At 35.3% G+C, this 18748-nt stretch overlaps 1 long non-coding RNA gene across 3 annotated transcripts; it reads left to right on the top strand.

Moving 5' to 3' along the window:
- The first annotated feature begins 3662 nt into the window (after positions 1 to 3662).
- Positions 3663 to 18139, top strand: LOC137629177 (uncharacterized). 3 transcript variants are annotated; one of them, XR_011041472.1, is made up of 4 exons: positions 3663 to 3736; positions 11512 to 11654; positions 13212 to 13314; positions 16121 to 18139. It is a non-coding gene; the product is annotated as an uncharacterized lncRNA (long non-coding RNA). The 3 variants fall into 3 exon arrangements; XR_011041470.1 differs by having other exon boundaries at positions 13212 to 13320; XR_011041471.1 differs by having other exon boundaries at positions 13212 to 13325.
- The last annotated feature ends 609 nt before the right edge of the window (positions 18140 to 18748 follow it).

Below are 18748 nucleotides of genomic sequence, written 5' to 3'. Positions count from 1 at the left end.
TTTATACCTTATATAAGGGAATTTGACAAAGGAAAAATCTATTTTTGTGTGAGATAATCATGTCGTCCTGATGGAAGTTCCTCTAGGCAGCTTTCTACTTGGGATATTTCCTACGAGTGATATACCATAGAAGTTTACCTGTATAGTTATAATTAGATTTTTGATACAAGAGCAAGTAGATACTGGCAACCAATGCCATTGTCAATCATGGGACTTAAGATAGTGATAAAAGAATGAAACTTTTCCATAGTAAACTACAGTATATTCCTCTCTTGAAGGCAGTAAGGTTTCCAGAATTAGGGAGAATCAAATTAGAACGAACAGATGGAGATAAACGGTCATGTAGTGCTGTTTAATTATGATAGATTTTCAGAGGAAAAGGAGACAGCACACACACTTTGAGCTAAACATGCTCTTGATAGTATCTGAAGAAAAGAAACAAGCTTATGGACCAGACAATTGTTGCCTTTTGATTTGTTCATAGATTGGATAATCCAATATATTTCTAGTTAATTGCCAGAGCAGTGCTTTATTTTCAAAGAAAATTTAGATTAAAATTTAAAATTGATTGTTAATCATTTCATACTGTATTTGAACTTTGTTTAAGTTTAATATTGATATTTTTTTCTAGTGCATGTATTTATGTACTGTACATCTCAAAACTTGTATGAAATTATCAAATGAGTCGGATTATACTGCTATTAACTCTCTGGACAAGACTGGCCACCTTTGGAAACTGAACTTTGCAACATACAATGTCAGGACCCTAAGGTAGATCCTGCTGTGATACTAATAGAGCTGAAATGAATACATTGAGGTATAATAGGATTGAGTGAAATTAGAAGAATTTTATAGTTTAAAAGGGGCCATATATTTTGTTTCACGGGACACGTAAATAGCAAAGAAAAGGAAGTGGGTGTTAATAAAAATCTTGCAGGTAACAAAGGAGAATTTTTTACTATTTAAGATAGTATTGCAGGATTAATTATCTCACTCAATAGATAATTGAAACAAACACCAACAACATCCCATACAGAGGAAGAAAGAGATGTTTTATGAAGATCTGGATATAACTGAAAAAACATAGAACTGTTTACATTGGTTTTGGGTGATTTAAATACTTGAATAGGTCAAAAGAAGAGGTTAATTAGCAGTAGGTAAATTTGGAGTAGGCACAAGGAATGACAGAGGAGACGTGCTTGTAAATTTACTTTCAGAATCAATCATAGAATCATTATTTTTTTTTAATAAAAAGGAACATGGAAAACGAAAGAATTTATTCTCGGTGGAAAATTTTATTTAGTTAAAGATATAACTTAAATTGAAGTCGGCAACCATAGTATGTTGAGAAGGAAAATTGGTCTAGATCTAAGGACAAAGAGAAAAACTAATTTTAATAAAGAAAATAAATGCTTGTAATACGAAAATCTGACGTTTAGTTTAACAATACAAAACTCTAATAATGAAAAGATCAGAAATAAGGGTAAAATCCAAGAGATAAAGTAGAATTAGCAGAACTAACCCAAACAATAAACAAATTAAAAACCAAAGACGTTCCTAAACACATTAAGACCAAAATTGAGGAAACAATAAATGAAGGAAAAAGCATCAAATTGAGTAAAAAAAAAAATACTTGGAATGGGGTGCCAACAGATAAAAATGGGAATATCAACAAAGATCGTGATAAAAACTGCAGAAGATTTTTATATTTTGGTATATAATAGGGAAATAAGAAATACCTTTGTCAATCGAAATAATGAAACATAAGAACAGATACCAGTAGTAACAGTAGGAGGAATAAAGAAAGCATTAAAAGGCATGAAAGAGGAAAAACAGCAGAAGATAGAGGATATTTCAGGAAGTAAGTCTGGTTAAACTTTACATAAAATGCCTGCTAGAATGGTCTATACCTACAGCTTGGAAAACTTTATCATTATACTAATTCACATAGAGGACACTTAAAAGTCCTGAAAATTATTGCCCAATAAGTTTACTCCGTAATATGTGAAATATGTACAAAAATCATAGGCCGAATAGAAAGAGAGCTAGACTTAAATCAAGCAAGAGAGCAGGCAGGCTTCAGAGGAGGGTATTCAACAACTGATTTCCATGTGATTAACCAGCAACTGCAGCAATCAAGAGTTATGACAAACCCCTATGTATGGCATTTATAGACTGTGAGAAAGCTTTTGATTCAGTCAAAACTTCAAAAAGTGATGAAAGCCCTTCAAAGACTAGCTAGGTATAGATGAATCTTATGTTTGAACACTTCAAGATATCTATACGGGAAGTACAGCAATCCTAAAGATAGTGCAAAAACTCTGTTTGAGAAAGGAGTTAGACAGGGAGACCCCATCTCCTAAATTATTCATAGCATGCCTAGAAGTTTTTAAGAATTTATATAAAAAATAATATGAATTTATATTAATGGGGAATACCTTATCAACTTATGATTTGCAGATGACATTCTTGTGTTTAGTAAATCTTGGGAGGAATTGCAAAAGATGATAGCCTGTTTGAATAGAGGAAGGAAAGGAAGCTAATATAAATAGATAGTTATGATATTATAAATAGAGCTGAAGTAATGTTCAATAGAAATGTAGAGAACAACAAATAAGAGTTAAGAACGAACCTCCAGAGATTGTTGATGAAAATACGTATTTAAGACAGAGTAATTTTCCCCAGAAAATGAGACCGAAATTAAAAGAAGTAGGCCTATAAGCATTGGCTAGAGAGCTTTTGGTAAACAACTCAAAGAGCTATAGAAAGAATAATGATGGGAATAATGCTAAGGTACAGAAGAAAGAGCAATTTGGATACAAGGGCAAACTGAAGTAGAGGATATTCTAACTTTTAAGTAAAAGAAATGGATATGGACAGGAAATATAATAAGAATGACGGACAATAGATGGACATTAAAAATAACAGAATGGGTCCCTAGAGACTGTAGAAAAATAAAAAAGAAATATAATTCCATGGATTGATGAGCTAAACATTTACATTGTATATACTGGAATAGAAAAACCATAAACAAACAAAAGTGGAGGGAAATTTCTGAGGTCTTTGCCCTACATTGGACTACAAACGGCTGATTATATACATGTATATATATATATATATATATATATATATATATATATATATATATATATATATATATATATATATATATATATATATATGTATATATATATATATATATATATATATATATATATATATATATATATATATATATATATATATATATATATATATATATATACACACACTCTATGGTTACGGTAGGAACCCTTCGATATTTTATAGTTTAGGTTAAAATCTTTCCATATTTTATCATTCAATTTAGCATGCTTCCATTTTCTATAAATATAGATGGAACTATCCTATATTTCATAATTCTTTCAACGAATTCAACCTATTGCAAGAATAAACCATTATATTCCCATATAGTTGTTGATTTTCATTGCTCTTTGAAACTGGGACTTATTTTTTAAATCTAGATTTAAAATCCGTGGTCATGATAATGATCTAGCAATAATACTGCGAACGCAAACTCTAGATGGCGCTCTTTGCTCTAAGGCTAACCACCGAAAATATCTCTAGGTAAACTGTGGCTTCGTCATTCTTTTATCCTTGGCTCCTCTTGCTAATTGACAATTGGTCTCGGTTGAGCTCGTTACTCCTTTTCAACATAAACTTTCGACCAGGGAATATGTCTGCCGAAGATATGCAGGTATGTTTATTTACTAAGTTTGGTTATGGTGATATTTTTTTATTTTATCGAGCAATATATTTGTGGAGTTTAGTGTATATATCGATGTGGTTTTAAATTTATTTGAATTTAAATGTCTAGGCTTTCCATTAATGGCGTTCCTGTGTAATTTGTTTTTCTTGGATATTGAACGGGTTATTTCTGCACTCGTCTCGAAGTCCATTGATTATTAAATTACTTTGTACCGGATAGAATTTGGACATGTATGAACGTTCAAGCAAATGATGTAAAGAACTTTTTAAATTAATTTTGGATAATTAGAATTTCTTTACGGTTTTGGGGTGGCTTATTAGGTTTACTCAAATATAACATTAGGGAAAATTTTAAAAGCATACTGTGACGTCAATGCTCAATCATTTCTGGGGATTTTAACAAAATTCTTTATATTCGTAACAGAAGATGACAAACTTTGGAAAGTTATTTTGACATGGGAATATTTTTGAGGCATTATTTTCCATGCCTTTTAGTCCTCTATAATTGTTTGCTGGTGAAAAGTACTTACAATTCAAAGACTTTCTATCCCTTTTCTTAAATTTAGTGAACTTGGCTCTTTAATAGCACTTTAAAATGTTAAAAATTTTCACATGTAAATTAAGTTTATCTTATTGATACACGTGAGCGAAGGTGCAAGTTGATCCCTTAAAGGTAATAGGAATATGAAAGGTAGTTTTTAGTGGCCATTAAATTTTGCCCAGGAAATTCCCATAGCTTCCATGGGAGTTGGATCGGGTCTAGAAAGCTACAAATGCCCAATTGATCATGGCATTTTAGTATGATTGTTCCGAAGTAAATGAGAACACTAACCAAAATGAGATGGGTTACTCTACCAGACTCAATACTTTTTGTGCATGGTTTGGAGTTAATCTGGCTATGGGAATCTGGCAGTGACGGGCTGTTAATGTACTTGTAGCGCATTTTAAGTTTGACTCCATTTGACTTTGATAGTGTAAGAAAGTAACTTTTTTTTTCACGCGTTCACGTGATATCCTCGGGATTCCATGAGCTTTTCAATAGTTCAGTGTATTAGTTATTAGATATTGTCAGTATTGTTGTAAACATTCACTTGTTAGTTTTTGTTTCTGAAATGTATGTAGATATATTTGCCAAGCATTTGTTAATCATTCTAAAACTCGCTAAATAGGTAATACTAAAATCTATAAACCACTCAAATATCGTGCGCGGAATATTACCACTGGGAAAATTGCCACTGGGACAATTGCCACCGGGATTATTGCCCACCTAGGAATATTGCCACCCGGAAAATTGCCACTATGAAAAATTTTTTTTTCATTTGATATAGTTTTATGAACTTTAAATCACTTAGAATTACGATATGGAATAAAGAATACAGGACAGCAAATTATTTACTTTTTATTATAGTTTTAGGAATATTATCACTTAAAATGACATTCAGGAAATATATAGGAGAAAGAATACAGACCAGAATTTGTTTATTTCCAACACTTTTAAAAAAATACATAAAAAAATAGAGTACATAAATAAAAACAACTTTTTTATTTAAAAAACATGCATATTATATGCAATTGAACGTAAATATCTAATTTTATCATAAGTGCTGTATTTCAATAGAATGTTCTTTATTTTGGCGTTTAAATATTGGTACTTTTTTTGTCGAAGTGAGTCCCCTCGTTCAAAATGGATTCTCTTAATTGTTGCTATGCGTTCTTCATCTTTAAGTGCGTCAATCAGCCACCAGATATTGGGGTGGGCATTACCTACTGATTTATTAAGCGAATTATGAAACGCCTCTACGTTGTTATTTGTTGACTACACGGCTATAAACATTCCAGAAACTTAGTGGAAATATACCTGTAACTCTTCGTCTGTTATTCCTTGTCCCTCTCTCAATTCCTATGTATGTAGATTCGAAATAAGCCAGAAATTCCTGCGGTATGGCATAATCTGACAGTTCTTCGAAAACCCAAATAACATCTTGAGTTGGCACAAAGGCAAGGGCAGAAAAGTCTCCTTTTTGAAGAGAATTCGTTGTTGTTGTGGTATTCTTGTTTAAAACCCAATTCAACTATCTTTCTATAAAGCGATTGAGAGAAATGGAAGAAACACCCTTTAAGAAAAACTTCTGGGAAAGCCGCCTTTATTCCATTAAAACAAGCCTTTTCAAAATCAGTTGTAATATTTTCGGTTTCTTCACCACCTAGAAATTTACTAAATTTTTCAAAAACTCTTCTACATGTTACCTCGGTCTTGTTAGGTAAAAGAGCAAAGACACGTGGTATACTCAGTTTATCTTGCTGTACATAAACGGTTAAAAGTTGATAATAAAATTCCGGAGTAACTTTAAATGTACCGTCAATTGCCCAATGCTTAAAAAGTTTTAAATCTTGTAGCCCAGCATCTGATGCAAACATCAATATGCGATCCACTTTGTCGATACCTGAATCATATTGAAGGAAAGTTTTCCCGCCGTCTATGACTGTAAATTCTAGTGGTATCGATTATCCTGCCCTTCCACATGGAACGGAAGGAAAATTTGAAAGTTTTTGTCTCCACTTCCTAATATTCCTGCTTACTAAAATTCGTTATTGTGATATTTTTGTTTATAAAAAACTTAAAAATTTCCTAAATAATGGTGGTTTGGAAACCTATCTAAAAATCTTGAGGTAAACAGTTGTCGAAACAATAACAGATAACAAGGAAAATCTTGAATGGAAAACTGATAGTAAAAGTCGGGGATATAAGGTAATAAAGTTGTGGGTCTGTTTGTTTTAAACCATTCCTATGGGTTTAGTTTTACACTGAGAAATAATTTCACTTCATTTAATTAAAAAAAATGGTGGCAATATTCCTAGGTGGGCAATATTCCTAGGTGGGCAATATTCCTAGGTGGGCAATATTCCTAGGTGGGCAATATTCCTAGGTGGGCAATATTCCTAGGTGGGCAATATTCCTAGGTGGGCAATTGACCCAGTGGCAATTGACCCAGTGGCAATTGACCCAGTGGCAATTGACCCAGTGGCAATATTCCTTGCGCCCTTAAATATATACTCTTATTTTACTTCAAGCAAACTGTAGCAAATATCGCTCGTGTCGTCCTATCGAATAGCTATGGAATAAGCTGTAGTTACATTTTTTTAAATACCGCTCTAGAATGCTTAGTGGCTCCAAATAAGACTTTTAACGACAGTTTTATAATTTATTTAGTATTAGCGTTAATGCACCTCACGCGGTGGTCATATTGAGAAGGAATTTGCTACTAAATCATGGCGTTGTCAAAATTGTCCTGAACACGTAATATTTAACAGATTTCGAGTGGTTCGAATAAAATATACCCGTGAAGCTAATCTTTAATACTTTGGTAATACCTGTAGTTTTGGATCTTTTATTCTCTTAGCACTCATGCGCAATAAACAAATGTCTTCTATATTATTCATACGTTTTGGATATTTTTTGGCTGATATTCAAAGTTTTAAGCTTCACAACTCTGTAGGCTACGTCATTTCTGGGTAAGTGGTTTTAAGGCTACGTCAGTTCTGGGTAAATGGTTTTTATAAGGGCATAGTCTCAAGATTCATCTACAGTATTTAATTTGGAGGCTTAGCTTAGTTCAAGTTTACTTTGAATCTTGTGTTCCCATCACAATCCTGCTCGTTCTCAAGTTCTACCCCCTAGAAGCTTAGGGTGAAGGGGAGGGGCGGTTAGCGAAAAAGTGCATGCATTTTTCCCTTGGCAGTCCTATTAACTCCTGGAAACTTTTGTCCTGAAACGCTTGCTTCACCTTAACGTACGTAACTGAAAGTAATAGAATAGTTTATAAAGCTTCTACAACATTGTCCGCTAGTCCATTCACGTTACTTTTTTTTTTTAAGTCTTCTCTTTACAAAGTTTAAACTGGATCGCTGGCTTGCTTTATAGCAAATAAATGTTTGCGTTTAAAAGGATTATTTAATCAGTTTGCGTAGTGGATTGAATAAGGTATCTGTAGTACAACGAAAGGAGTGCTATTAGCGCATTATTCAAATTCTGACTCCACATAGTTGACAATTACTTGACTGACTGTAATAGATTAAGCCAACTAAACGTAACTAACGACACTCCTAAGCCAAAACGAAAGTGGGGCTCAGTTTTGGAAGAAAGGAACTAATGAATGGATGTCTGCCAATTTAAGAAAACTTAATAAAATGAAGTTTCTCTTTGGGTAGTTAAGTGTGTAGCTATTTTATTTTTGGTTGTGTATAGGTATGCCGAGAAGTTTTTAGTTGATAATTGCTACACTGGAATTGTGCTGGCAATAGTGTAACTTAAGAGCATTATGAATACTGAGTAGTCTAGTTTTGTAAACGTCATTTTTGCCAGGTATATTAAGGTTTGACATGTGGGCAGTTTTCAAAAGTTTCTTGCATCTATGCCAATATGAACCTGTGATGCTCGTAGATTTTTTAAGATAACTTAGTTTCATAGCCCTATATCAAATCTAAATTGGTAGCTGGTATTGCTAGTGTCTTGTTATTGGCTACATTTTTAAGTAGTTAAGTCCGATTATTACATAGTCCACTTTGAAATATGTTCCATTCAAGAATTGTCCTATAGTACAATTTCATTCTACTGTATAGAGTTCTGAAGAGAGAGATTGGTCATGTAACAGTTAGGGACAATGTAGGCATTACTTAGTTTGAGAAGCGTCGTTGCTCGACTAATTTACAATTTTCCCCACTTCATCGCATACAGTCCAAATTCGATTAACCTTGGCTAAATGTGTTACTCTTCTGCGCATTCGGGGTTGAATGGCTTTCCTGGCCTCAGTGTTGGGCCATATGGGTCAAACTTGTATAAACTTCCCCACCCTGTTTCCAGTTGAGCAATAGGGGCTATATTTGTGAATGTTCCCTCCTTGTTGTTGGTGGCAGGTCATGAATCAAATTTAATGAAATCCCTAAGTTTCAGTGGTGGTGGGCCTGAATGGGCCAATTTAAACATCCCTACCAAAGTCTGTCCCATATTTACGGGCTGCCAACACAAGAGACCTTGTCATACATACTGCAAGGCAATCTAAAACTAACGAACGGTCTGTCCCACCATGTTTCCAGTGGCAGTCTATGTCAAAATCTCTAAACCTGGTGGAAAGTTATATGGACCAAATTAATCTGTCCCCACAGTCCAGTCGTGTGTCATATTTGTCAAATTTAACGTCTCCATCCTATGCTACGTGGCAGGCCATATGGCTCAAATTTGTCCCCAGTGGCGAGCATTATGAGAAACTTGATATAAAAAAGTTCTTGTATATTTGTGCTAATATAAGCCTTTAAAATATTTCGCCTAGTAAAATGCAGCATTACGAACGTGATCGTCCTGAAAAGTTTATCTTTGACTACTAAAACACTTGAAGCTAATTTCATAACGACCGTCCAATTTCTACTTAAGATTGTCTTAAATCATCCTGGCATCTTAGACATTTACCCAAATTTATTCTATTACCTTAAACTTAAATTATCAGTATATTTATTGTATACGTTCCTACATGAGTTAGCTATTGTACCAACCGTGTGTCACACAATTGTACATAATTATTTTGTATATATTATGCTTGTATCTGCGCTGTTCCCTCGCACTAAAAAGAACCTGAATGTTCATGCCTCCGTTTTGCTCTGTAACATTGTTCGTCCCTCGAACAGGGTATGTTACAGCAAAACGGAGACATGATCATTCAGGTTCTTTTTAGTGCGAGGGAACAGCGCAGATACAAGCATATATACAAAATAATTATGTACAATTGTGACACACGGTTGGTACATGTGCCTTTGAGTTCACAACCATCACTCGGCACCGTCACACTGTTTCCAGTGCAAAGATAGGTATTTTAATACTGCTAATAGGATATTCAGGAAATTTTAGGTTGTAGCAAGGCAATTATTTCATAGATTGGTAAGGTCTCAAATTGTTCCCCAGTCAGCTATATTCAAATTAGGTCTCATTGCTTGGAATGGAAGGGAATAAGATACGTTTAAAGAAACAAATATAGAACAGTACCGCAGTCTTCGCAGTTTATTATAAACATTTAAATTTGTAAAGGAGACTTCCTATACAACTTTTCTATGCTAAAAGTTGCCTGATATTTTCATGCTTTACATATTTTGACATCCTCCTAAATTATTAGATGGCCATGGGTTGTGGAATTAAATCTATTTTAAAACTCTAATCTTCGGTTTTTATATACCTAATGTATTAGTGCTATAAGGGGTAAACTAAAGAAATTAAGGTGGAAATAAACTTGTTAGTCCTTAGTCGTAGGGGTTGGTTAAACCAGGGTTAACCTTGAGTTAAACTAGAGAACATAAAACGTGCTCGGATCCCAAGAAATATAAAATGTTATAAATTAAATTACCTTAGCTCTAAAGCATTTTATATTAGTTGCTATTCCTTCACGTTTTCAATTTTGTACTGAATTTAATTTAATGTGATAAGAATATTCCTCTTTGCCTCAAATAATGACAGTTGACAGCTATCAAGGTTTTATAAGGATGATTTTAGTTAGGTCTATGGGTCCATACAAAATTTTGTAAGGGCAGAAAGCAGTTTTTTACCGAATGAAGTTTAGTTTATTCTAAGGTACTACGGAGAGAACTGTTGAATGGCTTTAGCGGGGCGGGGGTAGCAGTTATATCTAAGTGGCTTAAGAGCAAAGTTTTTTTTTTTTTTTCAGCAGTTATATTTTAAGTATGCTAGGAACTCCATTACTGCTCCTCTGGTATGTTTTTAGTTGTGTATTGAGGTTAATTAGTTTTATTCCTGGCTCCCATTGAACTAGTCTTACTGTCCTTAGGGTTTTTTAAAGATTTTATAAAGGTAGACTTCAGCCTTGAACATCGGAAGATACCGTAACAATAGCCATTAGAATTTGCCTGAATTTCACTTTCTTGTAGCTCTGTACAGCTAATGAATATTGATTTCAGCAACGTTACTGTATTTTTCAACATTCTTATTGAACCGTAGATCTGTTTTGTAATCTTGTTTTCCATCTATTGAAATTCATTGTATATTGCCCAGAAAGTCATATTTGAGCCTCCATCAATATTTCAAATGCTTATTGATGGTTCGAGAAATTATTCTTTCGATGCCTTCAGGTTAGTAATACTGTAAACCCAGGTGTCATCGCTAATACAGAATTTAAACAACTGAAGTGTGGTTTGCGTAACTGTTCCTACATACTACCTGCTAGAAGATTACCTAACATTTAACTCTGTACCTTTTATTGGGTTATACTTACTATTTCCATTTCTCTGGATCGTAAATTATATCAAATTGACAAATATGAGCTTGATACAAGATTTTAATTCTTATGTTTGCCATAACGCCCCAAAAATGAAATAAGCATGCATGGTTTATTTGGCGTTTTAGAAGTACAAAGGAAAAATTAGAAAATGGAATTATCTATAAAGGTTTTCAGAGTAAACTATAATGACTAAGGGTTTTCACCTCTTTACCAACAAATAAATGGCAGTTTACTTGGAGAGCCTACGACGTTCATAATTTTAGTATATATACTTTAGCACTTTGGTTATTTTTGTCAACTTTTGAATAACTGGGGTTAGATTGAAATATACCATATAGTGTAGACAAACTAATTTAGCATTAATGCTTTTTGTGAGTATACTTTTACTATTTTCAATTTTTTTTTTCCATATTTCAAATTAATGTTGATAGCAGTTTACGTTCGATATACAATTTCAGATTTTGACTAGTGTTAATTTCTCTTCCAGATGTGTATAGCGGGTTGCATACGAAATCCAATGACTGAAAAGAAATTCCGGCTAATTACTTTGAACTTGATGGAATGGAACGGCTGAATCAACATTATCAAGCTGAACTCTAGGAATGGAATTTGACTTGTTTAAAGCTTAAGGTGAGTTAAAACCAGCAATTTTATAAACACAAACGCCAGGTCTCGCTTGTTTTCTAGATTGTTCCCCCTAAAATGTTGTCTTCCATGCAAAAACAGCTGAAGCCTCCTAAAATGTTGTCTTCCATGCAAAAACAGCTGAAGCCTCCTAAAATGTTGTCTTCCATGCAAAAACAGCTGAAGCCTCCTAGATTAGTGCACGAAAATTGTATATAAAAAAAAATCTAATGCTGAAGTAGCCATGGTTTTAGGAAAACTGGTAACTCTTCAGATCTTTTTTTTTTTTTTTTAAGTTTGGAAAATGAAAATGAGAAGCAAATAGAACAAAAATGCAACCCCGGTTACCACAGTATCTATAGAACTCAGATTTATTTCTGGGATAACTTTATTGTAGATCGCAAATCTCTCAAAACTAATCTACATATCCCTAAAAACTAATGGAAGCTGGTGACAAAATATAGTCAGTTGTCACATTCTACATTATAAAACTAGCATTCTTTATGAAATTAATGAAATTCTACTTAGTAAACCAAGGCAAAAACTCGTCAGTAGATGTTAGTGGACTAGTTGCCCCTCATTTTTGACCAGTAGTAGATTGTTTTAGATTAACTTGGTTAACCAGTGATTTGATTTATTACTCAAACTTGTATCTGAAAGGGCTATCAGAGATACCTTGTGACTAGATTGTTTTGCCCTTATTTGATCCAAGCATCCACAAGATAGATATTTAAATAGCCCTTTTATGCCTGGCAGTAAACTCGAACGGTTGACATTTTGTTTTTTTTTGTTTGGGGGGGGGGCTTATTTGTCCTAAATGGTTTGGTGGGTTTAAATGTCCTCAATAGTTTGAGGGTTAAATGTCCTAAATAGTTTGAGGGTTTAATGTCCTAAATGTTTTTGGGGGTTAAATGTCCCAAATGTGTTTTGGGGTTAAATGTCCCAAATATTTTTTGGGGTTAATTGTCCTGAATGGTTTGGAGTTTTAGATGGAGTGCAGGGTTTGGGGGGGGGGGGTTGAAATATCCTGGATGGTTATAACTTTATTGTAGATCTCAAATCTCTCAAAACTAATCTACATATCCCTAAAAACTAATGGAAGCTGGTGATAAGAATAAACGTCCGTGGTCACTTTCTACATTATAAAACTGTAGCATTCTTTATGAAATTAATGAAATCTTACCTTGTAAACCAAGGCAAAAACTCAGATGTTAGTGGACTAGTTGCCCCTCATTTTTTACCAGTAGTAGATTGTTTTAGATTAACTTGGTTAACCAATGACTATTTATTAAACTCAAATTTCTTGTATCTGAAAGGGCTATCGGAGGTAACCTTGTGACTAGATTGTTTTGCCCTTATTTAATCCAAGCATTCGCAAGATAGATATTTAAATAGCCCTTTTATGCCTGGCAGTAAACTCGAACGGCTGACGTAGGATAGGGAAATAATCAGTGGCTTAACCTTAGACATGGGATGGAGAAAGTCTTAACCGTTGAAGGAGTTTAAACTATTTTAGCAAAAATTAATGTTAAATAGGTAAAATTAACTTTTAATCATTTACAGATTTGTGCTCCTGTTTTCGTGGTATGGTATAAGGCACTGAACCCCGAAGAGGACATGAAGGCTATCCTGCAGCCAGTCGAGAAATTGCTAGTTTGAATCATCTGTTTAAGTTAAGTATGACCCTCCATAATGAACTAATGCTGTAAACTTTCCCTAAATCATTAATTTGGTTTAGATTTGTATTCTATAGAAGACAGGTTAGATTTTGTGGCATTTGATGTTCGTATGGAATTGCATACAGACCAGGAATATCAAGCTAGACTGAGTAAATAGCTGATAATGTTTTCTGTAGGCATTTATATTCCTAGATATTTTCCATTCAATGATTTATTTTCCCCCTTTGTTACTGAAGTGATAGGCCTCATGGGGTTCACTAAAGCTATAATAAATCTGCCGATTTTTACCAAATCCTAGTATTTAAAAAGCCCTTCAATAGTTGCATTTTTGATAAGTTTCTAGTTTAATTCTTTTAGATGTGATTTAGACGTGAAGTAACCTACTTAGATATGAAAATTACACAAAAAAAGGTTACATTTTTGGTAAGTTTCCAGGTTGGCATGAGTGAAGCTGTAATCCATTCTCCAGTAACATTGTTCTTGTACGTGGATAGTCAGTGCACCAGACGTGATGTACTTGGTTAAGCTTGTTTAGCAAATGTCTTTTCACTTATATTTAGGTGAATTCACTGTTGGAAACTTAACATACAGTAGGTATAAAAATAATCTCATTACTGCATATCTTTTCTTGAAATATCCTAATTTTTGTAGTCAAGTTAACCTCAATTTTTTTTGGTCTTAAAAGTTTCCTAGTTGTTTTGGGGGCTTAAAATATTCTAAATGTTTTGGGGGCTTAAAATGTTCAAAGTGTTTTGGGGGCTTAAAATGTTCAAAGTGTTTTGGGGGCTTAAAATGTTCTAAATGTTTTGGGGGGTTTAAATGTTCTAAATGTTTTGGGGGGTTTAAATGTCCTAAATTTTTTTGGGGTTAAATATCCCAAATGTGTTTTGGGGTTAAATGTCCCAAATGTGTTTTGGGGTTAAATATCCCAAATGTGTTTTGGGGTTAAATATCCCAAATGTGTTTTGGGGTTAAATGTCCCAAATGTGTTTTGGGGTTAAATGTCCCAAATGTGTTTTGGGGTTAAATGTCCCAAAATGTGTTTTGGGGTTAAATGTCCCAAAATGTGTTTTGGGGTTAAATGTCCCAAAATGTGTTTTGGGGTTAAATGTCCCAAAATGTGTTTTGGGGTTAAATGTCCCAAAATGTGTTTTGGGGTTAAATATCCCAAATGTGTTTTGGGGTTAAATGTCCCAAATGTGTTTTGGGGTTAAATATCCCAAATGTGTTTTGGGGTTAAATATCCCAAATGTGTTTTGGGGTTAAATGTCCCGAATGTGTTTTGGGGTTAAATATCCCAAATGTGTTTTGGGGTTAAATATCCCAAATGTGTTTTGGGGTTAAATGTCCCAAATGTGTTTTGGGGTTAAATGTCCCAAATGTGTTTTGGGGTTAAATGTCCCAAAATGTGTTTTGGGGTTAAATGTCCCAAAATGTGTTTTGGGGTTAAATGTCCCAAAATGTGTTTTGGGGTTAAATGTCCCAAAATGTGTTTTGGGGTTAAATGTCCCAAAATGTGTTTTGGGGTTAAATGTCCCAAAATGTGTCTTGGGGTTAAATGTCCCAAAATGTGTCTTGGGGTTAAATGTCCCAAAATGTGTCTTGGGGTTAAATGTCCCAAAATGTGTCTTGGGGTTAAATGTCCCAAAATGTGTCTTGGGGTTAAATGTCCCAAAATGTGTCTTGGGGTTAAATGTCCCAAAATGTGTCTTGGGGTTAAATGTCCCAAAATGTGTCTTGGGGTTAAATGTCCCAAAATGTGTCTTGGGGTTAAATGTCCCAAAATGTGTCTTGGGGTTAAATGTCCCAAAATGTGTCTTGGGGTTAAATGTCCCAAAATGTGTCTTGGGGTTAAATGTCCCAAAATGTGTCTTGGGGTTAAATGTCCCAAAATGTGTCTTGGGGTTAAATGTCCCAAAATGTGTCTTGGGGTTAAATGTCCCAAAATGTGTCTTGGGGTTAAATGTCCCAAAATGTGTCTTGGGGTTAAATGTCCCAAAATGTGTCTTGGGGTTAAATGTCCCAAAATGTGTCTTGGGGTTAAATGTCCCAAAATGTGTCTTGGGGTTAAATGTCCCAAAATGTGTTATGGGGTTAAATGTCCCAAAATGTGTTATGGGGTTAAATGTCCCAAAATGTGTTTTGGGTTTAAATGTGTTTTGGGGTTAAATGTCCCAAATGTGTTATGGAGTTAAATGTCCCAAATGTGTTATGGGGTTAAATGTCCCAAATGTGTTATGGGGTTAAATGTCCCAAATGTGTTATGGGGTTAAATGTCCCAAATGCGTCTTGGGGTTAAATGTCCCAAATGCGTCTTGGGGTTAATTGTCCCAAATGCGTCTTGGGGTTAATTGTCCCAAATGCGTCTTGGGGTTAATTGTCCCAAATGCGTCTTGGGGTTAATTGTCCCAAATGCGTCTTGGGGTTAATTGTCCCAAATGCGTCTTGGGGTTAATTGTCCCAAATGCGTCTTGGGGTTAATTGTCCCAAATGCGTCTTGGGGTTAATTGTCCCAAATGCGTCTTGGGGTTAATTGTCCCAAATGCGTCTTGGGGTTAATTGTCCCAAATGCGTCTTGGGGTTAATTGTCCCAAATGCGTCTTGGGGTTAATTGTCCCAAATGCGTCTTGGGGTTAATTGTCCCAAATGCGTCTTGGGGTTATTTGTCCTGAATGGTTTAGAGTTGTAGATGGCGTGCAGGGTTTGGGGGTGGGGGCGGCTTGAAATGCCCCAGTTGTCTTGTGGCACAGTCGATTGTGTAATTCCTGTTAACACTTTTTTTTTTACTTACAGGTTAACGTGGCCTTCAGTTGGATGCTTTTGATTGATGCATAGAGGATTATCCTGGCACTCCTTGTAAAGTACTTCAGTGGGAGAAGAACAAGTGGAACTTCTACATAAAACCCCATTTTGGACGTTTGGATTGTGTAGGAAAATGTCTCTAATTTAAATTTTTTTTTTTTTCACAATGAGTATTCAAGTATCTAAATATTCTAAGTCTTGGACAATGATGAATTTAAATTACTAGCTTATTAATTTATCTAAAATCTTGAATTTTTAGTTTAGTGAATTCATACTAAACTCCCATTAGAAACTGCTTTAATGATTAGGTAATGACTAAAATTCAAAGTTAAATTAGTCTCTACTAGTAGAAATAATCGAGATTGCACTCTTAAGTGAGCTAACCCAAATAACAAGAGCCCAACTTCATTCCCATTAACTTGGTGGCACCTATATAATGTCATGGAAATAACTCATGAAATTACTGGTGGTACAAGTATGTCAGGTATGGGCTGGGGTATGTCAGGTATGGGCTGGGTTGGGCTGGGCTGTCAGATACGGGCTTGGTTATGTCAGGAATGGACTGGGCTGTGCCATGTCTGGTACGGGCTTGGCTATGTCTGGTACGGGCTTGGATATGTCACTTATGGGCTGGGTTTGGCTATGTCAGTTACGGGCTTGGATATGTCACTTATGGGCTGGGCTTGGCCGTGTCAGTTACGGGCTTGATTATGTCGGGTAGAGGCATGTCGGCCCGGGCTATATTGGGTAAAGGCTGGGCAGGACTGGACTAGGTTGCCAGGTGAGGGCTAGGCCAAGCTATGTCTAGTTGGAGCTGGGCTAGGTTAGGTTCAGGCTATGACTGATAGGGGCTGGGCTGGGTTAGGCCATGTCAAGTAGGGGCGGGATGGGCTTGGATACGAAATTTTCAGATAGGAACCGGGTTATCTAATTTAGATCTCAAAGCATAGAGATATCTTCAGGTTAAAATTGTTCAATCCACTGTGATGGCATAAGGGGGGGGGGGGTAGATAGAGATTCTAGCAGTTTGCCTAAGTTTGTATATCTAATTTTTACTATCAAGGATTAGTATGTGTAGTAAGATTTGGAAAACATAAATTGAGTTTAGTTTGCAATCTATATGCTTTTTAAAGTTCAGGAAACAGGGACAAGTTAGTACAATGGTTGGGAAAATTACAAAACTATAAAAGAATAGTTTATATAAAATCACTAAATTATATGGTGGCCAAAATTCAGTTGATGAAAAGTGATTTCTTAATTTCTTTATTTTTGGTTATTGAATAGTTTTCAATGTTGATTTCAAGGTGTGTTCTTGTTTAACCTTTTTTCTTTTTCCTATAAGCTGCTGAACTTTTTCAAAAGTTTACTTACTACTAAACCCTTTCAAGTTTCATTATTATACCTTAGATTTCTGATCCCTCTTAATGCATTTTGAAAGTTATAATTTTTCTATTTTTAATGTGGTAATTAGCAAATGTATATTGGGGGTAATCTAAAGTTTAAACTATTAGTCCTATTCTTAAAAATCAGTAAATATTTCAATGGTTGAAATTCGTATGAAAAACTTGCCCACTTTTATTAAATTTGAATTCGTATTTGATGGAATGTCCATCCTCCCTCACCATATTTCTCCCCCCCCCCCTCTCTCTCTCTCTCTCTCTCTCTCTCTCTCTCTCTCTCTCTCTCTCTCTCTCAATATTTGGGTGACTTGGTCGTTAGTTTAGGTGTAGTGTGAATAAAAGATAAGTGTAGCATAGGTAATTGAAAGTTATTGTAAAAGTATTTCAGTTTATTAGCATATTTTAATAATGAAAAAAATATTGCATATTTTGATTAAAAAAACGAAGTTGAATAAAGATGCTCCTTAGGATTTATGCTTTTGGGAAGGTCGAAAGGTTATTTTAATTGAAATAAATTTAAACGTTTAGTACTGGGAATTAAATGCCTTAAATATTGCTGGATTATGCAGAATAGTGAAGTTTTAGGCGATAGTCGGCTTTGGTGTTGGGGGGGGGGGGTAGGGTGGTAGGAGAGCTTTGGTGTGGGGTGGGGGGGTGGGGGTGGTAGGAAAGCTTTGGTGTGGGGGTGGTAGGAGAGCTCTTGAGCTTTTGTGGGCGGATGGTAAGGTGGTAGGAGAGCTTTTGTGGGCGGATGGTAAGGTGGTAGGAGAGCTTTTGTGGGCGGATGGTAAGGTGGTAGGAGAGCTTTTGTGGGCGGATGGTAAGGTGGTAGGAGAGCTTTTGTGGGTGGATGGTAAGGTGGTAGGAGAGCTTTTGTGGGCGGATGGTAAGGTGGTAGGAGAGCTTTGTTGGGGGGTGGTAGGAGAGCTTTGGTGGTGGGGGGGTAGGGTGGTAGGAGAGCTTTGGTGGGGGGCTGGTAGGGCCTTTGCTCGTACTAATACTAATTCTTTTATCTTGAGCTGCATGAACATGCCTTGAAATCAACAATCAAATTTTGAAAGTTATTCCAATCAGATTAAAATTTGCAGAAACTTTTCAGAGGTCCCATTCCCACTCCTTGATCCTCCCCCCTCCCAATTTGGAAAGATGAAAAAAAAAAAAATGGGAACGTTCATATGTCTGAGCCTCCCTCCCCAGTTGCCCCCCTCCCTCTTCTGGT

Source organism: Palaemon carinicauda, chromosome 37 (assembly GCF_036898095.1).
Source record: "Palaemon carinicauda isolate YSFRI2023 chromosome 37, ASM3689809v2, whole genome shotgun sequence".
Classification (NCBI taxonomy): domain Eukaryota; kingdom Metazoa; phylum Arthropoda; class Malacostraca; order Decapoda; family Palaemonidae; genus Palaemon; species Palaemon carinicauda.
Note: the sequence above shows the minus strand (reverse complement) of the source record. Positions and strands in the feature narration are given on the sequence as shown.